This window comes from Rhinopithecus roxellana, chromosome 11, assembly GCF_007565055.1.
Source record: "Rhinopithecus roxellana isolate Shanxi Qingling chromosome 11, ASM756505v1, whole genome shotgun sequence".
NCBI classification, from domain to species: Eukaryota; Metazoa; Chordata; class Mammalia; order Primates; family Cercopithecidae; genus Rhinopithecus; species Rhinopithecus roxellana.
This window is the reverse complement of record NC_044559.1, coordinates 54330758-54355952: the sequence shown is the minus strand read 5'-3', so window position 1 is coordinate 54355952 and position 25195 is coordinate 54330758. Positions and strand designations below refer to the sequence as shown.

General features: G+C 39.3%; 1 protein-coding gene and 1 pseudogene across 1 annotated transcript in view; both read left to right on the top strand.

Annotated features, from left to right (window-relative positions):
• Positions 1 to 25195, top strand: part of CCDC7 (coiled-coil domain containing 7) — a 502976-nt gene that overhangs the window by 70961 nt on the left and 406820 nt on the right. The gene's annotated exons all lie outside the window — the stretch shown is intronic.
• On the top strand, positions 21695 to 23719 carry LOC104657257 (annotated as a pseudogene).

Here is a 25195-nt window from a genome sequence, read left to right as displayed (position 1 = left end):
TTGAGGTCCACTCCAGACCCTGTTTGCCTGGGTATCTAAAGATAGAATATTGCTGAACAGTGAGTGTTGCTGTCTGATTCTTGCTCTGGAAGCTTCGTCTCAGGGGTGTACCCCGCCATGTGAGGTGTAAGGTGTTGGTCTACACCTAGTGGGAGATGTCTCCCAGTTACGCTACTCAGGGGTCAGGGACCCACTTGAGCAGGCAGTCTGTCCGTTCTCAGATCTCAACCTCCGTGCTGGGAGATCCACTGCTCTCTTCAAAGCTGTCAGACAGGGACATTTACCTCTGCCGAGGTTTCTGCTGCTTTTTGTTTAGCTATGCCCTGTCCCCAGAGGAGGAGTCTACAGAGGCACGCAGGCCTCCTTGAGCTGTGGTGGGCTCCACCCAATTCGAGCTTCCAGGTGGCTTTGTTTACCTACTTAGCCTCAGCAATGGCAGGCACCCTTCCCCCAGTCTTGCTGCCACCTTGCAGTTAGATCTCAGACTGCTGTGCTAGCAATGAGGAAGGCTCCGTGGGAGTGGGACCCTCTGGGCCAGGTGTGGGATATAATCTCCTGGTGTGCCATTTGCTAAGACCCTTGGTAAAGCACAGTATTAGGGTGGGAGTTACCCGCTTTTCCAGGTGTTGTGTGTCTCAATTTCCTTTGGCTAGGAAAAGGGATTCCCTTCCCCCTTGCGCCTCCCAGGTGAGGCGATGCCTTGCCCTGCTTCAGGTCTCGCTGGCAGGGTTGCACCCGCAGACCAGCAACAACTGTCCGACATGCCCCAGTGAGATGAACCCGGTACCTCAGTTGAAAATGCAGAAATTGCCCATCTTCTGTGTCGCTGATGCTGGGAGCTGGAGGCTGGAGCTCTTCCTATTCAGCCATCTTGGGCACACCCCTCTTGGTATTATTTCTTTTAATGTTTGGTAGAATTCAGCAGTGAAGCCAGTGGGTCCTGGGGTTTCCTTACTGGGAGACTTTTTATTATGGCTCTGATCTCGTTACTTTTTGTTGGTCAGTTCAGGTTTTGGATTTTTTCATGTTTCAATTTTAGTAGATTGTATGCATCTAGAAATTTATTTCTTACAGATTTTTCAATTCATTGACATATAGTTGCTCGTCTTAGCCACTAATGATTCTTTGAATTTCTGTGGTATCAGTTGTAATATCTCCTTTTTTGTATCTGATTTTTATTTATTTCAGTCTTTCTCTTGTTTTCTTAGTCTGGCTAAAGGTTTGTCAATTTTATTTATCTTTTCAAAACACCAACTTTTTGTTACATTGATCTTTGTATTGTTTTCTTAATCTCAAATTCATTTATTTTTCCTCTCATCTTTATTATTTCTTCTACTAATTTTGGGTTTGGTTTGCTGTTACTTTTCTAGTTTTTTATGTTGCTTCATCAGGTTATTTATGTGAAATTTTTCTTCCTATTTGATGTAGGCACTTGTAGCTATAAAGTTTCCTCTTAGTACTGTTTTTGCTGTATCCCATAGGTTTTGGTATATTGTGTTTTCATTATTATTTCTTTCATGATTTTTTTCAGTTCCCTTCTTAATTTCTTCATTGACTCACTGGTCATTCAGGAGCATATTGTTTGATTTCCATGTGTTTGTATAGTTTCCAAAATCCCTTTTGTTATTGATTTGTAGTTTTATTTCATTGTCAGGGAAGGCACTTGGAATTATTTCAGTTTTATTTGAATGTTTTAAGACTTGTTTTGTGACCTAACGTATGGTATATCGTTGAAAATGATTCATGCACTGCAGAGAAAAATGTGTATTCTGCAACCGTTGGATGAAATGTTCTATAAATATCTATTAGTTCCATTTATTCTATAGTACAGATTAAGTTTGATGTTTCTTTGTTGATTTTCTGTCCCAGAGATCTTTCCAATGCTAAAAGTAGGGTGTTTGGCCGGGCATGGTGGCTCATGCCTGTAATCCTAGCACTTTGGGAGATTGATGGGGGCGGATTGCCTGAGCTCAGGAGTTCAAAACCAGCCTGGATAACATGGTGAAACCCTGTCTCTACTAAAAAATACAAAAAAATTAGCCAGGCATGGTGGCAGTTGCCTGTAGTTCCAGCTACTTGGGAGGCTAACGCAGGAGAATTGCTTGAACCTGGGAGGCAGAGGTTGCAGTGAGTCGAGATCACGCTACTGCACTCCAGCCTGGGTGACAGAGTGGGACTCCATCTCCAAAAAAAAAAAAAAAAGAAAAAAAAATAGAGTGTTTAAGTCTCCAGCTATTATTGTATTGATATTTATCTTTCTCTTTAGTGCTAATAATATTTGCTTTATATATCTGGGTGTTCTAGTGTTGGCTGCATATATATTTACAATCATTATATCCTCTTGCTGAATTGACCTCTTTATCATTATATAATGACCTTTTTTTGTCTCTTCTTACAGTTTCTGTGTCGAAATCTATTTTGTCTGGTATAAGTATAGTTACTTCTGCTTTTTTTTGGTTTCCACTGGCATGGAGTATTTTTTTCTATTACTATATTTTCCATCTATGTGTCTCTTTATAGGTAAAGTGTGTTTCTTGTAGGCAACAGATTATTGGTTCTTGTTTTTTTTAATCCATTCAGCCATCACATATCTTTTGATTAGAAAGTTTAGTCCATTTACATTCAGTGTTATTATTGATAAGTAGGGACTTGCTCCTGCCATTTTGTTATTTGTTTTCTGGTTGTTTTACCGTCTTATTTTTCTTCTTTCTTTCTTTTTTTTAGTGAAGGTGACTTTGTCTAGTGGTTTGAATTTCTTGTTTTTTATTTTTTGTGTATTCCTTGCATGTTTTTTGATTTGAGGTTACCATGAGGCTTGCAAGTACTGTCTTATAACCCATGATTTTAAACTGATGACTACTTAACACTGATTGCATGGACAGACATACACACGGAAAGAAAACTCATAAAAACTCTACACTTTAATTTCATCCACTCATTCATTGATTTTTTCTTTTTGTACTATGTCTTGAAAAAAGCTGGTGTAGTTTTTATTTTTGCTTTATCATTGAGTGTTTAAGTCAATAGCTGTTTACACACCACAGTGACGGTGTTACACCATTCTGTGTTTTCCTGTGTGCTTACTATTACCAGTGAGTTTTGTACCTTCAGATGATTTCTCATTGCTTGCTAACATCCTTTCCTTTCAGATAAAAGAATTCCCTTTAGCAACTCTTATGGGACAGGTCTGGTGTTGATGAAATCCCTCAACTTTTGTTTATATGGGAAGGTCTTTTATTTCTCCTCAATGCTTAAAGAATATTTTCGCCAGATACATTATTCTAGAGTAAAAGGTTTTTTCCTTTAGCTTATTAAATATGGCATGCCACTTTCTCCTGGCCTGTAAGTTTTCCACTGAAAAGTCTGCTGCCAGACACATTTGAGGCTGTTGTATGTTATTTGTTTCTTTTCTCTTGCTGCTTTTAGGATCCTTTCCTTATCCTTGATCTTTGGGAATCTGATTGTTAAGTACCTTGAGGTAGTCTTCTTTGGGTTATATTTTCTTGCTAGTCTATAACCTTGTCCTGTAATGTTGATATATTTCTCTAGGTTTGGGAAGTTGTTTGATAGTATCCCTTTGAATAAATTCTCTAACCCATCTCTTTCTTCTGTTCAAGGCCAATAACTCTTAAAATGCCCCCATGGGACTGTTTTCTAGATCTTGTATGTGTGCTTCATTGTGTGTATGTGTGTGTGTGTGTGTGTGTGTGTGTGTGTATGTTTTTCTTTTGTCTCCTCTGTCTGTGTATTTTCAAATAGGGGGATGGGGGAGGGATAACATTAGAGAAATACCTAATGTAAATGACGAGTTAATGGGTGCAGCAAGTCAACATGGCACATGTATACATATGTAACAAACCTGCACGTTGTGCACATGTACCCTAGAACTTAAAGCATAATAAAAAAAAGAAAAGAAAAGAAAAGAAAAAACAAATAGCCTGTCTTTAAGCTCACTAATTGTTTCTCTTGCTTGATCAATTCTGCTATTAAGAGAGTCTGATGCATTCTTCAGCATGTCAGTTGCATTTTTCAACTCCGGAATTTCTGCTTGATTCTTTTTAAATATTTTAATCTCTTTGTTAAATTTATCTGATAGAATTCAGAATTCCTTCTCTGTATTATCTTGAATTTGAGTTTTCTGAAAACAGTTATTTGAATTCTCTTTCTGAAAAGTCATATATCTCTGTTTCTCCAGGATTGGTTCTTGGTGCCTTATTTGGTTCATTTGGTGAGGTTGTTTTCTTGGTTGGTGTTGAAGCCTGTAAATGTTTATAAGGGTCTAGATTTTGAAGAGTTAGGTATTTATTATAGTCTTCACAGTCTGAACTTGTTTGTGCCGTCCTTCTTGTGAAGACTTTTTACGTATTTGAAGGCACTGGGGCCCCAAGCCCAATAATGCTGTGTTTTTTGTAGACTCTTAGAGGTATCACCTTGATGGTCTTGGATAAGATCCAGAATTCTCTGGATTACCAGGCAGGGACTTTTCTTCTTTTCCCTTACTTTCTCTCAAAGGAACAGAGTCTCTTTCTCTCTCTCTCTGCTGAGCCATCTGGAACTGGGGGTGTGTTGTTCAAGCACCCCTGTGGTCACTACCACTGGGACTGCACCCGGTCAGACTTGAAGCCAGCACAGCACTGGGCCTTTCCCAAGGCCCTTTCCTTCAGGGTGGTGTGTTCCCCCAAGCCCCAAGTGTGTTCAGAGATGCTATCTGGGAGGCAGGGATGAGAGTAAAAAACCTTAGCATTTTACCTGATGTTTTCTGCTATGGCTAAGCTGGAGCTCAACTCATGATACACAGTTCTTCCCACTCTTCCTTTGCCTTTGCATAGGCAGAGGAGCCTCTCCCTGTGGCCACCACCACAACTGGGTCATGAGGGCTTCTGCCTGTACACACCATTGATGCTGACTTAAAGCTCATGGGCTCTTCCTTCAGCTTGTGGTGAATGCTTGCAGGCCTGGGACTCACCCTTCGGGGCAGTGGGTTCCCCTCTGACCCAGGTCAGGTCCAAAAGTCTCAGCCTGGGCTCAGGGACCCCAAGAGCCTGCTCGTTGCTCTACCCCACTGTGGCTGAGCTGATACCTAGGATGCAGGACAAAGTCACCTTTATGTTTCCCCCTTATTTTCTCAAGCAGAAGGAGTCTTTCATCATAGCTTCCATAGCTTGAAATGTACTGAGTCACCCTTGAAGCCCCCATGTCTCAGAGCCCAGGCCCACAGTGTACTCCATGCATACCACTGGTGGTTATTCAAGGTCCAGGGCTCTTTAGTCAGCAGGTGATGAGTCCTTCTAGTACTGGGTCCTTTACTTCAAGGCAGAGTGCTCCCTTTTGACCCAGGGTGTGATTAGAAATGTCCAGGAGCGAGGGCCTGGAATAGTTGGCCTCATGACTCTCCTTGGTGCCCTATCCTACTGTACCCGAGCTGGTATCCAAGATGCAAGACAAAGTCCTCTTTACCCTTTGCTTTCTTCTCTTTAAGCAGAAGGGAGTCACTTTCATTGCTAAGCTGCATTTCCTGGGGTTGGCAGGGGGGGTTGGCACAAGCATTCCCTTTGCCATACCAGGTGGTATCTTTGTAGGTCACATGCCACCCAAGTTCACTGGCTTTAAGCCCAACCTAACCCTACAAATAGTCTATAAATTGGAGTCCTTGTGTTCTAGACTGCCTTTCAAGTTCACCTGGGACCCCAGAGCCCTTCAGCCCATGGTGTTGAGGATTCCCAAGAAACTCAAGTTCGGCCACTAGGATGGTCAGTTTCCCTCTGGCAAGAGCTGGTCCAAATGCTCCCTCCATGTGTGGGTGCTGGCTGAGCCCAGCATGGCTTTATTCTCTACTGTGACAGGGCAGCTCTGGGTTCATTGTTAAGTCCCCCCACTGTTGTGCTCTACCTCCCCAAAGTGCACAGATTCTCTCTCCACCCCACATGGCTGCTGCACTGTGATAGGGGATGAATAGCATCAGCATTTAATACTGTCTCTTCTGCCCTCCTCAATGCCTCTTTTGGCAATCTGACGTTAAAACAAGGTACTGTGATTGCTCACCTGATTTTTGGTTCTTGTGGTGGTGCTTTCCTGTGTGTAGATAGTTGTTAAAATTTGGTGTTCTAACAGAGGGGACAAACAGCGTAGACTTCTATTTTGCCATCTTGCCACCACCATTCTTGTCTCAGCCTTGCACGTCATTCCTGCTTCGCTCTTCAATTAAGCTTTCAGTATTCTAAAAGATATTAAAGTCCGCTGTACCACATTTCTAATACTATATAAATGTGAAATGTAGTCAATGAATGAGTTTACCTTCTCTTGTTATAAATTACTTAAAGAATTTCTGATCATGATGTAGATGTGTGAAGGAGAACTGTGGAAGTAATTGTTATATCCACGCAAGGATAGTGACCAAGAAATCTGAGTAGTCGTCTGTTTTCAGAGAAGGAAATTTAACATGACAATTGGTGAAATAGGATGGTGGGGAGAGAATAATGGTTGTGGAATATGTCAAACACAAGATTTCTAATTTTTATTTTTATTTTTAATTTTTTTATTTATATAAATTTATGGGGTACAAGTGGAATATTGTTGTATGCATAGACTGAATAGTGGTGAAGTCAGGGCTTTTAAGGTCTCCATCACTCAAATAATGTATGTTAACATACCCATTAAATAATGTCTCATCATCTACCTCCCTGCCCACCCACTGACCCTTCCAAGTCTCTGATTTCTGTCATTCCTCACTCTAAGTCCATGTGTACACATTGTTTAGCTTCCACTTATAAATTAGAATATGGGGTATTTGTCTTTCTTTGTCTGGCTTGTTTCACTTAATATAATGACCTCCAGTTTCATCCATGTTGCTGCAAATGACAGGATTCCATCCTTTCTATGACTGAGTGGCTGAATAATATTCCATTTTTGTGTATGTAGCACATTTCTTTTTTTTTTTTTAATTGTAATAGGTTTTTGGGGAACAGGTGTTTGGTTACATGAATAAGTTCTTTAGTGGTGATTTCTGATATTTTGGTGTACCCATCACCCAAGCAGTGTACTCTGTACCCAATATGTAGTTCTTTATCCCTCACCCCCCTCGCATCCTTTCCCCTGAGTCCCCAACATCCATTGCATTATTCTTATGCCTTTGCATCCTCATAGCTTAGGTCTCACTTATGAGTGAGAGCATACGGTGTTTGGTTTTCGATTCCTGAGTTACTTCACTTAGAACAACGGTCTCCAAATCCATCCAGGTTGCTGTGAATGACATTATTTCATTCCTTTTTATGGCTGAGTAGTATTCTATGGTGTGTGTGTGTGTGTGTGTGTGTGTGTGTATATATATATATATACATTTATATATATATTTTTTCTTTATCCACTCATCAATTGATGGGCATTTGGGCTTGTTCCATATTTTGCAGTTGCAAATTGTGCTGCTACAAACATGCAAATGCAAATATCTTTTTTGTATAATGACTTCTTTTCCTCTGGGTAGATACTTAGTCATGGGATTGCTGGATCAAATGGTAGATCTACTGTCTATTTGTAGGTTTTTTTTTTTTTTTTTTTTGATATGGAGTCTTGCCCTGTCACTCCGGCTGGAGTGTAATGGTACGGTCTCAGCTCACTGTAACCTCTGCCTTCTGGGTTCAAATGATTCTCCTGCCTCGGCCTCCCAAGTAGCTGGGATTACAGGCACCCACCACCATGCCCAGCTAATTTTTGTATTTTTAGTAGAGATGGGGTTTCACATGTTGGCCAGGCTGGTCTTGAACTCCTGATCTCATGATCTGCCTGCCTTGGCCTCCCAAAGTGCTGGGACTACAGGCATGAACCACTGCTGCTGACGTACTTGTAATTTTTAAAGGAATCTCCATGCTGCGGGAAGTCAGGGACCCCAAATGGAGGGACCAACTGAAGCCGTGGCAGAAGAACATAAATTGTGAAGATTTCATGGACATTTATTAGTTCCCCAAATTAATACTTTTATAATTTCTTACATCTGTCTTTACTGTAATCTCTGAACATAAATTGTGAAGATTTCATGGACACTTATCACTTCCCCAATGAATATCCTTGTGTTTTCCTATGCTTGTCTTTACTTTAATCTCTTAATCCTGTCATCTTCTTTGTAAACTGAGGAGGATGAATGTTGCCTCAGGACCCTGTGATTGTACCAAATGCATAAATTGTTTGTAGAGCATGTGTGTTTGAACAATATGAAATCTAGGCATCTTAAAAAAGAAGAGGATAACAGCGATGTTCAGGGAACAAGAGAGGTAACTTTGAACTGGCCACTGGTGAGCCGGACGGAACAGAGCTATATTTCTTCTCTTTCATAAGCAAATAGGAGAAATATCGCTGAATTCTTTTTCTCAGCAAGGAACATCCCTGAGAAAGAGAATGCGCCCTGAAGGTAGGCTTATAGATGGCCCCTTTTAAGGCATCCCGTCTTTTATGGTCGAAGCCAAAGGGATGAAATAAGCCCTGGTCTCCTATAGCACTCCCAGGCGTATTAGGTGGAGAAAAATTCCTGCCTAATAAATTGTGGTCAGACAGGTTATCTGCTCTCAAACCCTGTTTCCTGATAAGATGTTATCAATGACAAAGCGTGCCTGAAACTTCATTAGCAATTTTAATTTCTCCTCCTCCGGTGGTCCTGTGATCTCGCCCTGCCTCCATTTGCTTTGTGATACTTTATTACCTTGTGAAGTACGTATCTCTGTGACCCACACCCTATTCATGTACTCCCTCCCTTTTTGAAAATCGCTAATAAAAACTTGCTGGTTTTATGGCCCAGGGAACATCATGGATCCTGCCGACATGTGATGTCTGCCCTGAACACCCAGCTTTAAATTTCTCTCTCTCGTGCTCTTTCCCATTATTTCTCAACCCATCTGAAGACACTTAGGAAATAGAAAAGAACCCATGTTAAACACCGGGAGTGGGTTCTCCCAATATCTCCACACTGTTTTCCATAGCAGTTGTACTAGTTTACATTCCCACCAGCAGTGTAAAGGTGGGACAACACTTTTATTAAACATAACACTGTTTATGCTTTAAATGGAATTTTTTTTGATTTCTTTTTCAGTTCAGTGAAATGGTATATAATTGATTCTGATTTTTGCATATTGATTTTGTATCCTGCAATTTTATTGAATTTGTTCATCAGTTCTAACAGTTTTCTTGGGGGTTGATTCTAGGTTTTTCTAGGTATAAGGTTATGTTATCTGTGAACAAGGATAATTTGACTTCTTCCTTTACCATTTGGATTCCCTTTATTTCTACCAGAAAATTACCTAATTTTTCTGGCCAGGACTTCCAGTGTTATGTTTAATAAAAGTGGTGAAAGTTGACATCCTTGTCTTGTTCCAGTCCTTGGAGGAAAGACTTTCAATTTTTCCCCATTCAGTATAATGTTAGCTGTGGGTTTGTTATAGATGACCTTTATAATTTTGAAGTATGTTCCATTTATACCTATTTTGATGAGGGTTTTTATCATAAAGGATGTTGAAGTTTATCAAATGCTTTTTCAGCAGCTATTGAAATAATCATGGCTTTTGTTCTTGATTCTCTTAATCTATCATGTTTATTGATTTGTAGACCTTGAACCATCTTTATGTTCCTGGGATGATGGCTCTTACTTGATCATGGTGATTGATTCTTTTTTTTTTTGAGACAAAGTCTCACTCAGTCACCCAAGCTGGAGTGCAGTGGTGTAGTCTTGACTCACTGCAGCTTTGGCCTCCTGGGCTCAAGCAATCCTTCCCCCACAGCCTCCCTAGTAGCTGGAACTTCAGATATGTGCCACCACACCTGGCTAATGTTCTTTTTGTTGCCCAGGCTTGTCTTGAACTCCTGGGTGGAAGTAATCCTCTTACCTCAGCCTCCCAAAATGTTGAGATTATAGATGTGAGCCACTGCACCTAGCCATAAATGATCTTTAAATGTGTTGTTGAGTTTGATTTGTATTTTGTTGCAGATTTTTACATCTATGTTCCTCAGTCATATTGGCGTGTAGTTTTCTTTTTTTGCTGTGTCTCTGTCTGGTTTTGATTTCAAGGTAATGCTGGCCTTGTAGAATGCATTTGGAAGCATTCCCTTCTCTTCTACTTTTGAAAAATTTGAGTAGGATTGGTATTAGATCTTCTTTAAATGTTTAGTAAAATTCAGCAGTGAAACCATCAAGTCCTGGGTTTAACTTTGTTGGGAGACTTTCTATTACACCTTGATCTTGTTACTTATTACTGGTTTGTTGATGTTTTCTGTTTCTCCATGGTTCAATCTTGGTAGGTTGAGTGTGTCCAGGAATTTATCTATTTCTTGTAGGTATTCCAATTTGTTGACTATTGTTGTTCATAGTAGTCTCTAGTGATTCTTTGTATTCTGAGGTCTCAGTTGTTATTTCTCCTTTTTAGCTTCTGAATTTATTTGGGTTTTTCTCTTTTTTTCTTAGTCCTAAGGCTTATCAATGTTGTTTATCTTTTCAAAACATCAACTTTTTCTTTGTTGATTTTCTGCACATTTCTTAGTCTCAATATCATGTATTTCTGCTTTAATCTTCATTATTTCTTCTACTTATTTTGGGTTTGATTTCTTTTTCCTTTTGTAGTTCCTTGAGATTCATCATTAGGTTATTTGAAGTCTTTCTACTTTTTTCCTTAACATCAGCATTTATTGCTATAAATTGTCTTCTTAATGCTTTTGCCATATTCCATAAACTTTGGTATGTTGTATTCCCATTTTAATTTGTTTGAAGAAATTTTTAAGTGTCATTCTTAATTTCTTTATTGACCCATTGGTTGTTTAGGAACATGGTAACATCTATGTGTTTGTGTATTTTTTGAGGTTTTCCTTTTGTTAATTGATTTATGGTTTTATTCTATTTAAGTTACAAATTATACTTGATATGATTTCTATGTTTTGCATTTGTTCAGATTTGTTTGGTAGCCTAAGGTATGGTCTATTCTGAAGAATGCTCCATATATTGATGAAAACAATGTGTATTCTGCAGCAGTTGGGTGAAATGTTCTATAAATGCCAGATAGGCCTATTAAATTTTGTGTGTCATTTAAAGTCCCTTACTGTTACTGTATTACAGTTTATCTCTCCCTAGAGATCTATAGTTAATGTTTGCTTTATATAATTTGGGAGTTCTGTTATTGGATGCACAGGTATTTATAATTGCTACATCCTCTTGCTGAATTGACCTCTATTATTATATAGTGACTTTCTTTGTCTTTTTTTGCAATCTTAGATTTATAGTCTATTTTATCTAAGTATAGTTACTCCTGCTCTTTTTTGGCTTTCAGTTACATGGAATATATTTTTCTACTCCATTCACTTTCAGGCTGTGTGTGTCTTTAGAGGTAAAGTAGGTGGGTTTCCTGAGAGCAGCATATCATTGAGTCTTGTTTCTTTATTCATTCAGCCACTCTATGGCTTTTAATTGAAGAATTGAGACCATTTACATTCAGTGTTATTGTTGATAAATAAGATCTTACTATGAGCATTTCGATGCCTGTTTTCTGATTGTTTTGAGTCCTTCTTTTCTTTCTTTATTACTGTTTTCCTTTGTAGTTAAGTACTTTTTTATGATAATATGTTCTGATTTATTGCTTTTGACTTTTAATGAATCTATTACATGTTTTTGTGATGTGGTTACCATGAGGCTTACAAAGGACATTGTATAGATAAAACAAATTGTTTTAAAGAGATGATAATTTATCTTTAATCCCAAATAAAAGAATAGAAACAAAGGAAACACACACACACACACACACACACACACACACACACACACACAAAATTCTACACTTTAATTTCTCCCCCACATTTTGACTAAGTTGTCTCAATTTACATATTTTATATTACCAATCTCTTAACAGTTTGCCATAATATTTTTATTTTTGATAGATTTGTCTTTGGACTTGATAATAGAGTTATGATCAAATTGCACACCACAGTTGCAATATAGAGTATTTTGGGTTTCTTAATGTGCCTAATTTTACCATGGGTTTTATACCTGGAAAAATTTTATTTTTATTTTGCATATTAGTGTTTTATTTTATTTTATTTTATTTTATTTTATTTTATTTTATTTTTTCAGATTGAAGAAATCCCTTTGGCATTTTTTAAAATAAGATGGGTCTGGTAGTTGTGAATTCTCTCAGCTTTATTTTTTCTGGGGAAGACTTTCTATCTCCTTCATATTTGGAGGATAATTTTGATGGATACAGTATTCTTGAATGGAAGTTGTTTTCTTTCAGCACTTTGAAAATCTCATTCTACTGCCTTCTGATCTGTATTGTTTTCATTAAAAAGTTTGTTGCTGGACAAATTGGAGTTTTTTAATATGTTATTTGCTTCTTTTCTCTTGCTTCTTTTAGGATTCTCTCTTTGTTCTTGACCTTTGAGAGCTTCATTATTATATGTCTTATGTAGTCTTCCTTGGGTTGAATCTGTTTGGTGTTCTCAGAATTTCTTTTACCTGGATATTGACATCTTTCAGAAGTTTTGGAAAGTTTTCTGTTATTATTTCTTTGAATAAGCTTTCTACCCCTTTCTTTTCCTCAGCTCTCTCTTGAACATCAATAATTTTTAGATTTGGTTCTTTAAAGTAATTTTCTGTATCTTGAAGGTAATTTTTATTCCTTTTCATTCTTTCTTCTTTTTTCTCCTCTGACTGTGTATTTTCAAATAGCCAATCTTAGATTTCACTGAATTTTTTTCCTCTACTTGGTCCATTCTGCTGTTGTGAGCCTCTAATGAGTTCTTCAGTTCAGCAAATGTATTTCTCAGCTCCAATATTTGTTTGAGTTTTAAAAACTTATTTTAATCTTGTTGTTACCTTTATCTGGTAAATTTCTGAATTTCTTTTTTGTGCTACCTTGGAGATCATTGAGTTTCCTTAAAACTGTTATTTTGAATTCTTGTTCTGAGAACTCATGAATTAACATCTTGCTATGGTCAGTCATGGTGTTTTTGGTTTGTTCTTTTGGGGAGGTTATGGTTCCTTGTTTGCTGTTGTTTCTTGTGGGTATATGCCTATGCCTTTGCTTTGAAGAATTACTTATTTATTCCCATTTTCTCTTTCTGGCTTTTTTAAAAAAATAGATATATATTGCAAGTATTTATCACTGGTTTGCTGCTTTTTTGGGGGGCCTCTCGGTGGCTCCTTAAGCCCTGGTTGACCTCAGCTCTAATAAATGATGAGAGTGCTGCTTGTCTGGAATTGGGGAGGTCTCAAACGGTTTATCCCAGCAGTGTGGGAAGGCTGGCCAGGGATTTGGGCCAAAGGATTTGGGAATGAATGTTCCTTCTACATCGTGGTCCTGCTGAATAGCCACTCTGATTTGGCATCTCCTTTGGTCAAGTTACAGAGTTTCCAGGGCTGGGGATGGTAGTTTTACTTTTCTTCTTTGTCTCTGTCTGTTGTTGGTAATATTTCTCACTTTAGGCAGTCACAATGCTTCCTGAGAGTTAAAGCAAGTACAAGTCTCCTGTAAAGGAACCCAGCATTGTGGGAAAGCTGGTTGACCCCCTCATTCTCACTTCTTGCAGTGTAGAAATTTGGAGTTGGGGGAAGATTTTCTTCTGCATGTTTGTGGCAGGACAGAATGTGGGGAGGGGCATCATGGATGTGGAAATTCAATTTTCCTACCATCTGCCCGGAGTTTTTTCACTTCTTTGGGGACCCAGAGAAGTGGAAAAACTCCGGGCAGATGGTAGGAAAATATGTCCCATCTTTATATTTATGTTCTGGGTTGTTGCTGGTGAAAATCTCAGTGCTTTGTATTTAACTTATGAGAAGAGTGCCACTATAGTGAATTTGGTATCCACTGGGAGTTGTGGTTTAAAACAAGAAATAACCACCTAATGCCTTAATAGGTACTTATTATTAAGCTAATCTAATTTTTAAAAATATTTAAAGAAGTTTACCCTGAGCCAAATATGAGCGACCAAGGCAATTGGGTTTCAGTTTGGTTTTATACATTTTAGGGAGACATAAGACATCAGTCAATACATGGGAAGTATACATTGGTTTGGTTAGCAAAGGTGGGGGACAACTTGAAGGAGGGATGTGTGTCGGGGGTGCTTACAGGTCATAGATGGATTCAAGGTTTTCTGACTGGCAATTGATTGAAAGAGTCAAGTTATTATTATCTAAAGATCTGGAATCAATGGAAAGGAGTGTCTAGGTAAAGAGAAGGGGCTTGGAGACCAAGGTTCTTATTATATGAAATCTCATAGGTGGCTACCCTTAGAAACAATAGATGGCAAATGTTTCCTGTTTAGACCTTTAAGAGGTGCTGGACTCTCAGCTAATCTCTTTAAGGTTGGGAGGAAAGGGGAAAGATCTAATTACGTTAATTACATTAATAGAAGTTATTTACAGATGCAAATCTCCCCAGTAAAAGATGGATTTGCAGGACTGTTTCAAAATATGGCAAAGAAACATATTTTGGGGTCAAATATTTGGATTTCTTTCTTTATCTGTCATGTGATGTGATGCCAGAGTCAGGTTGGAGAGTAAGCATGTTATATAGGGTTAAATAAAATGCGTCTATTTAGATTTTATGGTTTATAGGGCATGTCTTCCCAGGCCCCTTAAGTAGGAATTTCAGCAAGAGAGAGAAAAGGTCAGAGTTTAGTCCTCACTGGGATAGCCAGGTTGCTAGTTTACTCTAGAAGTAACCCCTCCCTCACTTTGTTTCTTGCTATATATATATCTAACTACCTGTTTGCTTGAGAATTCCAAAGGCTAATCTTGAAACAACCCAGGCAGGAAGCAGAGAGGGTGGTTGCAATTTTCTCCCTTCCAGGAAGAAATTGGAGCAGTTAGTCTATAACCAGACCCCTGCAGAGATGACACCAACCAGGCTTGTGGATGGTCTGTTACTCCAGCTAGCCATCAGAAAGCAACAAGCAGACCTACACCCCATGCCTCTCCTGTGCATCATTTCCATACCACCTTTCCCCTTAAACATCCTCTAGGCGGCTTGAGATTTTGAGATGGCTTTTTGAGACTTAAGTCTTGCTGTCTCACAAGCTGCTAGCACTTGAATATATCTGTTTCCTCCCAGCAAACCTCACGTTTTGGTTAACTTTTATTTTAGGTTTAGGGGTACACGGGCAGGTTTGTTATATAGGTAAACTTCGCATGTCATGGGTGTTTGGTGTACAGATAATTTTATCACCTGGGTAATAAGCATAGTACCCGATAGGTATTTTTTCTGATCCCCTTCCTCCTACCACTCTCCACTCTCAAGCAGGCCCCAATGTCTGTTGTTACTCTCTTAGAATCCATGTGGTCTTGTTGTTTAGCTCACCCTTATGAGTAAGATCATGGGGTATTTGGCACTAGCCATTTGGATAATGGCTTCCAGCTCCATCCATGTTGCTGCAGAGGATATTATCTAATTATTTTTCATAGCTATGTAGTATTCCATGGTGTATACGTATCACATTTTCTTTATCCAGCCCACTGTTGATGGGCATTTAGGTTGACTCCATGTATTTGCTATTGTGAATAGTGCTGCAATAACCATATATGTGCATGTGTCTTCATGGTAAAATGATTTATATTCCTTTGGGTATATACCCAACAATGAGATTGCTGGGTCAAATGGTAATTTTTTTTTTAAGTTCTTTGAGGAATCACCACACTGCTTTCCACAACTAATTTGCACTCCCACCAGCAGTGTGTAAATTTTCCCTTTTCTCCTCAAACTCACCGGCATCTGTTATTTTTGACTTTTTAATAGTTGCCGTTCTGACTGGTATGAGATGATATTTTATTATGGTTTTGGTTTGCACTTCTCTAATGATTACTGATGTTGTGCATTTTTTGTATGATTGTTGGCTACATGTATGTCTTCTTTTGAAAATTGTCCATTCATGTCCTTTGTCCCCTTTTTAATGGAGTCATTTTTCCCTTGTAAATTTAAGTTCCTTATAGATTCTGGATATAATACCTTTGTCAGATGCATAGTTTACTAATATTTTCTCCCAATCTCTAGGTTGCCTGTTTACTCTGTTGATAGTTTCTTTTGTTATGCAGAAGCTCTTTAGTTTAGATCTCATTTGTTAGTTTTTGTTTTTGTCGAAATGGCTTTTGGCATCTTTATCATAAAATCTTTGCCAAGTCCTATGTCCAGAATGGTATTTCCTAGGTTATCTTCCAGAGTTTTTATAGTTTTGGGTTTTCATTTAAGTCTTTAATTCATTTTGAGTTGATTTTTGAATGTAGTGTAAGGTAGGGGTACAATTTCAATCTTCTGCATATGGCTGCCCAGTTATTCCACCCTCATTTTTTGAATGGGGAGTCCTTTCTTCATTGCTTGTTTTTGTCAGGTTTGTTGAAGATCAGATAGTTTTAGGTGTGCAGCCTTATTTCTGGCTTCTCTATTCTGTTCCATTGGCCTAGGTGTCTGTTTTTGCACCAGTACCATGCTGTTTTGGTTACTGTAGCCCTTTAGTATAGTTTTAAGTTGGGTAGTGTGATGCCTCTAGCTTTATTCTTTTTGCTTAGGATTGCCTTGGCTATTCTGACTCTTTTTTGGTTCCTTATGCATTTTAGAATAGTTTTTTCTATTTCTGTGAAGAATGACATTGGTAGTTTGATAGGAATAGCTTTGAATCTTTAAATCGCTTTGGGAAGTGTGACCATTTTAACAATATTGATTCTCATTATCCATGAGCATGAAATATTTTCCCATTTGTTTGTGTCATCTGATTTCTTTGAGCAGTGTTTTAAGGTTCTCATTGTGGAGATCCTTCACTTCCATAGTTAGCTATATGCCTAGATAATTTATTCTTTTAGTGGCAGTTGAGAATGCGATTGCATTCCTGATTTGGCTCTTGGCTTGGATATTGTTGTATAGGAGTGCCACTAATTTTGTATATGGATTTTGTACCCTGAAACTTTGCTGACATTATTCATCAGCTGAAGGAGATTTTGGGCCAAGGCTATGGAGTTTTCTAGATATAGAATCATGCTGGCAAACAGGGGTAGTTTCACTTCCTCTCTTCCTGTCTGGATGCCCTTTATTGCTTTCCCTTGCCTGATTACTGTTGCCAGGACTTCCAATATTGTGTTGGATAGAAATGGTGAGAGAGGGCATCATTGTCTTGTGCTGATTTTCAAGGGAAATGCTTTCAGCTTTTACCCATTCAATATGATGTTGGCTGTGGTTTTGTCATAGATAGCTTTTATTATTTTGATGTATGTTCCTTCAATGCCTAGTTTATTGAAGGTTTTTAACATGAAGAGATGTTGAATTTTATTGAAAGTCTTTTCTGCCTCTATCGAGATAATAATGTGGTTTTGGTTTTTAGTTCTGTTTATTTGGTGAATCAGATTTATTGATTTGCATATGTTGAATCAACTTTGCATCCCAGGGATAAAGCCTATTTGATCATGGTGGATTAGGTTTTTGATGTGCCTCTGGAAGCAGTTTGCTAGTATTTTGTTGAGATTTTTGTATCTATGTTCATCAAGATATTGGCCTGAAGTTTTCTTTATTTGTTGTGTCTCTGCCAAGTTTTGGCATCAGGATGATGCTGGCCTCATAGAATGAACTGGGGAGGAGTCCCTCCTCTCAGTTTTTTTGAATCATTTTAGTAGAAATGGCACCAGCGCTTCTTTATATATCTGGTAGAATTTGGCTGTGAATCTGTCTGGTCCTGGGCTTATTTTGGTTGGTAAGCTTCTTGTTACTAATTCAATTTTGGAAATCATTATTGGTCTGCTCAGGGATTCAGTTTCTTCCTGGATCATTTTTGGGTGGTTGTATGTGTCCAGGAATGTTTTATCCATTTCTAGTTTGATGTACTCATTTCTAGTATAGATTTTCTGGTTTGTGTGCATAGAGGCAATCATAGTAGTTTCTGATGGTTATTGGTATTTCTGTGGTGTCAGTGGTAACATCTGCTTTGTCATCTCTAATTGTGTTTATCAGGATCTGCTCTCTGTTTTTCTTTATTTGTCTAGCTAGTGGTCTATCTTATTAATTTTTTTATAAAACCGATTTCTGGATTTGTTGATCTTTCATATGTCTTTTTGTATCTCAGTTTCTTCAGTTCAGTTCTGATTTGGGTACGTCTTACTTTTTGCTTGCTTTGGGGTTGGTTTACTCTTCTCTTCTTCTTCTAGTTGTGAGGTTAGGTTGTTAATTTTAGATCTTTCTAACTTTTTCATGTTGGGCATTTAGTGTTATAAACTTCCCTCTTAACACTGCCTTAGTTGTGTCCTAGAGTTTCTGGTATGTTGTATCTTTGTTCTCATTAGTTTCAAAGAACTTCCTAATTTCTGCCTTAATTTCATTGTTTTATTTATTTATTTATTTATTTATTTTTTATTATACTTTAAGTTCTAGGGTACATGTGCATAACGTGCAGGTTTGTTACATATGTATACTTATGCCATGTTGGTGTGCTGCACCCACCAACTCGTCAGCACCCATCAATTCATCATTTATATCATGTATAACTCCCCAGTGCAATCCCTCCCTCCTCCCCCCTCCCCATGATAGGCCCCAGTGTGTGATGATCCCCTTCCCGAGTCCAAGTGATCTCATTGTTCAGTTCCCACCTATGAGTGAGAAGGGCTAATATCCAGAATCTACAAAGAACTCAAACAAATATACAAGAAAAAAGCAAACAACCCCATCAAAAAGTGGGCAAAGGATATGAACAGACATTTCTCAAAAGAAGACATTCATACAGCCAAGAGACACATGAAAAAATGCTCATCATCACTCGCCATCAGAGAAATGCAAATCAAAACCACAATGAGATACCATCTCACACCAGTTAGAATGGCAATCATTAAGAAGTCAGGAAATAACAGGTGTTGGAGAGGATGTGGAGAAATAGGAACGCTTTTACACTGTTGGTGGGATTGTAAACTAGTTCAACCATTATGGAAAACAGTATGGCAATTCCTCAAGGATCTAGAACTAGATGTACCATATGACCCAGCCATCCCATTACTGGGTATATACCCAAAGGATTATAAATTATTCTACTACAAAGACACATGCACACGTATGTTTATTGCGACACTATTCACAATAGCAAAGACTTGGAATCAACCCAAATGTCCATCTGTGACAGACTGGATTAAGAAAATGTGGCACATATACACCATGGAATACTATGCAGCCATAAAAAAGGATGAGTTTGCGTCCTTTGTAGGGACATGGATGCAGCTGGAAACCATCATTCTTAGCAAACTATCACAAGAATTTCATTGTTTACCCAAATGTCATTCAGGAGGAGGTTGTTTAAATTCCATGTAATTGTATGGTTTTGAGTGATTTTCTTAGTCTTGATTTCTATTTTTATTTTGCTGTAGTCTGAGGGTATGGTTGGTATGATTTTGATTTTTAAAAATTTGCTAAGGATTATTTTATGGCCAGTTAGATTTTTTGGAGTATGTGCTATGTCGTGATGAGAAGAATGTATATTCTGTTGTTTTTGGGTGGAGCCTTGTGTAGTGTCTATTCGTCCACTGGTCAAATGTTGAGTTTAGGTGCTGAATATCTTTGTTTATTTTCTGCCTCAATGGTCTGTCTAATACTGTCAGTGGGGTCTTCTGTCTAATAGCAGTGTCCCACTATTATTGTGTGTGAGTCTAAGTCTCTTTGTAGGTCTCTAAGAACTTGCTTACCCTGGGTATCAATTTGCGTGGTCCTATGTTGGGTGTGTATATGTTTAGAATAGTTAAATCTTCTTGTAGAATTGAACCCTTTACCAATATGTACTGCCCATCTTTACCTTGTTTGATCTTTATTCACTTAAAGTCCATTTTGCCTGAAATTAGGTTTGCAACTCCTGCTTTTTCCTGTTTTCCATGTGCATGGTAAATTTTTCTCTGTCTTTTTATTTTGAGCCTATGTGGATGTCATTGCTTGTGAGATGGATCTCTTGAAGATAGCATACCATTGGGTCTTGCTTGTTTTTCCAGCTTGCCACTCTGTACCTTTTAATTTGGGCATTTAGCCCATTTCCATTCTGTGTTAATATTGGTATGTATGAGTTTGATCTCGCTATCATGTTGTTAGCATTTGATTGCCTGAAAAGGATCTTATTTCTTTTCCACGTATGACATTCAGTTTGGCTGGATATGAAATTCTTGGCTGGAAATTTTTTTCTTTAGGAATGCTGAATATAGGCCTCCCCCTTGCCCCGCCCCCAATCTCTTCTGGCTTGTAGGGTTTCTGCTGACAGGTCCACTTTTAGCCTGATAGGTGGGGTTCTTTTTGTAGGTGACCTGCACATTCTCTCTAATTGCCTTTATCATTTTTTCTTTCATGTTGACTTTTGAAAATCTGATGATTATGTGTCTTGGGGATTATCTTCTTGTGTAATACCTTTCAGGGGCTCTGTGTATTTCTTGGATTTGAATGTTGTCCTCTCTAGCGAGGTTGGGTAAGTTTTCATCAATGATACAGTGAAATATGTTTTCCAGGTTGCTTGCTTTTCCCCGCCTCTTTCAGGAATACCAATAAGTCATAGATTTGACCTCTACCTAACCCAAATTTCTCAGAGTTTTTTTTCGTTTTTTTTCTTTGTTTTTGTCTGATTGATTTATTTTAGAGAGCCACAGGGGTGGATAGAGTTGCTCGCCCTGCTTTCTGGGTGTTTCCAGGGCAGCAGGAGGCAAATTCAGGCAGAAGTCAGACCACTGCTGCTAGAAGCTCTAGCAGGCATGGCTCACCTGGCTACCAGAAATGGGGGTAGGTGGGGATGCTTGGTCTATAGTATAGATGCTTCCTGGGACAACAGGAAGGTGCACCCTCTCGCTGAGTTTAAACAGAAGCATGGCCACTGGCCTGGAAGCTCTAGAAGGTGTTGGCAATATGGGTTTCAATGGAAGGGGTGGGTGGAGTCACCTGCTCAGCTATCTGGGTATTTCCTGGGAAAACAGGAGGCTGCACCCTCCAGCTGAGTACACACAAAAGCAGGACTGCTGGGCTGGAAGCTCTAGCAAGCCTCACCTGCCTGGCTACCAGTGGTGTGGAGTGGCCAGCCGAGTTTGGCCCAAAGTGGGTCTGCTAGTCCAGAAGCTGGCCTTGAGCCCCATCTGGCAAGAAGACATGGATAAATCGTACAGCTCCCAGGCACTGCAACTGTGGTTTTTACTGAGGCAGTGATATTGGTACTGGTCTGCCCTTGGGCCCCAGGCTTGTAGAGGTCCCCGTGGATGCAAGAGTTGTCCCCACAAATGTCCCAGTGGCTCTTCCTTCAGTCTAGAAATGTGGTAGCGTTGGTGGGGGCCCAGGGGATTTCTCCCATTCCCAGTCTTGCACAGGTCCCTGTGGAGACTTGAATCCCCCTAGGGACTCTCACCCTTTCCCATGTTGGAAAATGGTTCACTTACTCAGCCTTTCCCATATTGGAAGGTTCTCCTGGCTCTGCACTGAGCCCAGACATGCTGGTGTCCCACCTCACTCATCTCTGCTCTTTGTGTTACCCTGCTGCCGTGATGGATCATAACATGGTTTCTCAGATGATCGGTCTGCAGGGTCAATGTTTACTAGCCTCTTTTGTTTCTGATCTGTGAGAATGGTGCATATGAGATGCTTCTAGTCTGCCATCTTGTCCAAACCTCCTAAAATTTTTAATAATTTTTAATTGTTAATTTTTTCCCTTACTTTCTTGTATAAAATGATCTTGTATTGGTGCGCAGGTGCCTGGCAGTTATTGGTCTCACCATGGAGTGGAAAGTGATTGTGCTCCAGGCCCAAAAGTAAAGGACCATACCCAAGAAGGACAAAGCCCAAAGGAAATCTGAAACTCAGCACCGAGGCTCTGCTCTCCACTCCGAGAGTGATCTACCAGAGCAGGAAGAGGAGATTCTGGGATCTGGTGATGATGAGCAAGAAGATCCTAATGATTATTGTAAAGGAGGTTATCATCTTGTGAAAATTGGAGATCTATTCAATGGGAGATATCACGTGATCCAAAAGTTAGGCTGGGGACACTTTTCTACGGTATGGTTATCATGGGATATTCAGGGGAAGAAATTTGTGGCAATGAAAGTAGTTAAAAGTGCTGAACATTACACTGAAACAGCACTAGATGAAATCCGGTTGCTGAGTCAGCTCGCAATTCAGATCCTAATGATTCAAATAGAGAAATGGTTGTACAACTACTAGATGACTTTAAAATATCAGGAGTTAATGGAACACATATCTGCATGGTATTTGAAGTTTTGGGGCATCATCTGCTCAAGTGGATCATGAAGTCCAATTATCAGTGACTTCAACTGCCTTATGTCAAAAAAATTATTCAGCAAGTTGTTACAGGGTGTTGATTATTTACATACTAAGTGCTGTATCATCCACACTGACATTAAACCAGAGAACATCTTATTGTCAGTGAATGAGCAGTACTTTTGGAGGCTGGCTGCAGAAGCAACAGAATGGCAGCAGTCTGGAGCTCCTCCGCCTTCTGGATCTGCAGTCAGTACTGCTCCCCAACCTAAACCAGTTGACAAAATGTCAAAGAAGAAGAAGAAGAAATTGAAGAAGAAGCAGAAGCGCCAGGTGGAATTACTAGAGAAGCGAATGCAGGAAATTGAGGAAATGGAGAGAGTCGGGCCCTGGGCAAAAAAGACCAAACAAGCAAGGAGAATCAGAGAGTCCTGTTGAAAGACCCTTGAAAGAGAACCCACCTAATAAAATGGCCCAAGAAAAACTTGAAGAGTGAAGTACCGTTGGCCAGGATCAAACACTTATGGAACGTGATACAGAGGGTGGTGCAGCAGAAATTAATTGCAATGGAGTGATTGAAGTCATTAATTATACTCAGAACAGGAATAATGAAACATTGAGACATAAAGAGGATCTACATAATGCTAATGACTGTGATGTCCAAAATTTGAATCAGGAATCTAGTTTCCTAAGCTCCCAAAATGGAGACAGTAGCACATCTCAAGAAACAGACTCCTGTACACCTATAACATCTGAGGTGTCAGACTCCATGGTGTACCAGTCTTCCTCAACTGTAGATTAGTCATTCAGTGAACAGTACTTTAGCCAACTTCAAGGAAGCATTTGGTCAGAGATACCCTGTGAAGATGAACAAGAGCAAGAACATAATGGACCACTGGACAACAAAGGAAAATCCACGGCTGGAAATTTTCCTGTTAATTCCCTTGAGCCAAAAAATGCAGAAAAGCTCAAGGTGAAGATTGCTGATCTTGGAAATGCTTGTTGGGTGCACAAACATTTCACTGAAGATATTCAAACGAGGCAATATCATTCCTTGGAAGTTCTAATAGGGTCTGGCTATAATACCCCTGCTGACATTTGGAGCACATGCATGGCCTTTGAACTGGCCACAGATGCCTATTTGTTTGAACGTCATTCAGGGGAAGAGTACACTCAAGATGAAGATCACATTGCATTGATCATAGAACTTCTAGGGAAGGTGCCTTGCAAGCTCATTGTGGCAGGAAAATATTACAAAGAATTTTTCACCAAAAAAGGTGACCTGAAACGTATCACGAAGCTGAAACGTTGGGGCCTTTTTGAGGTTCTAGTGGAGAAGTATGAGTGGTCTCAGGAAGAGGCAGCTGGCTTCACAGATTTCTTACTGCCCATGTTGGAGTTGATCCCTGAGAAGAGAGCCACTGCCACCGACTGTCTCCGGCACCCTTGGCTTAACTCCTAAGCCCCTGCCCAGCACCACAGCAGAGATCACACACTGACCCTCGGCCCTTCCCCTCCAAGCATTTTCCTCTTCCCTTTTTAGGGTGAAGCTCTTTCTTCAAGAGTTTCTAGATCTTTTTTTTTTTTTTTTGTAATCCAACATGTTCATTTGGGTTTGCTTACTTGACACTGTGGAGATCCCCACAGCCATTGGGCATCCTAGGTGAATTTGGCCTTGGTTGGGCTCTACCAAAGACTAATGGACTGAAATGTGAAACTGCCTCTTGCCCTGTACCTTTCCTTCCCATTAGGACATCCTTTAAATTATAAGCATCCTTTTTGAAAAGAGCTATGAAGGTGTATGAGCCCATCCTTTTATTCATTGACTCTAAGAGTCAAATTTTCTAGTGCATATTCTATTGCCTGCATGAGGATGAGGAGGGGAAAGGGTGTTAATTCTATGTACAGCAGAGACATTAAACTTGCTGTGTCCAGGCTGCATCATCTTCCTGGACTATTTCTGTTGTTCTCTAAGTTCACATTTTTTCCTGCAACTTTTAAGCTACTATCTTTTTTAGTTAGCTGTATGAACACCATATTTGGGTACCATTTTATCACTGTTCAAAGCACTGTCAAATTCCTTTTATCCTTTAATAGTTAAGATCTTTGAATCTGTAGTCTGATTTTTCATGTAAGCAAAAACAGAACCATTGAATAGTAATTTCTTGAGAACCTCAGGTGTTCTATAGACAGTCCTTTCCTATATGTCTTCTATTACCCTAAGACCAGAGTTATTTTGGTTGGCTGTTTTGTTTTATTTTTTGTTTTTGTATCCGTGGCTGGCACTTTACTCATTGCACTTGAGTTTATTGCCCTATAACTTAAGGATCAGGATGATGGTAGAACAGAGATCTGGGTTTCAGAGCTTTCCCATTTAAGAAAAATAGATCTTGAGATTCTGATTCTTTTCCAGACAGTCCCTGCTTTCATGTACAACCTTTTCTTTACCTTGCCCAAAATTCTGGCCTTGAAGCAGTTTTCCTCTATGGCTTTCCCTTTCTCATTTTCTCAGAGGCTCGAGTCTTTAACCCCAATTGAAAGAACCAAGGGGAGGGGTGGGATGGCACTTTTTTTTTGTTGGTCTTGTTTTGTTTTTTTGGTTGGTTGGTTGTTTCTTAAGATTAGCCATTCTCTGCTGCTATTTCCCTACATAATGTCAGTTTTTAACCATAATTTTGACATGATTGAGATGTACTTGAGGCTTTTTTGTTTTAATTGAGAAAAGACTTTGCAATTTTTTTTAGGATGAGCCTCTCCTAGACTTGACCTAGATATTACATATTCCTCCAGTAATATTGAAGAGCAAAAGGGGCAAGATTGGGGTCACAGCCACTTCTTCAGCATGGACCAAGTGGGCCTTGGGGATTACACATTCTCGAAGTGGCTATAGGACTCAAATTTACAGAACGCCACAGAGGTGCGACTTGAGGCTCTACTGCTAGCAAGCCACCAGTGAGGCTGTTGGGTAACCACCTTTCTATACAGGA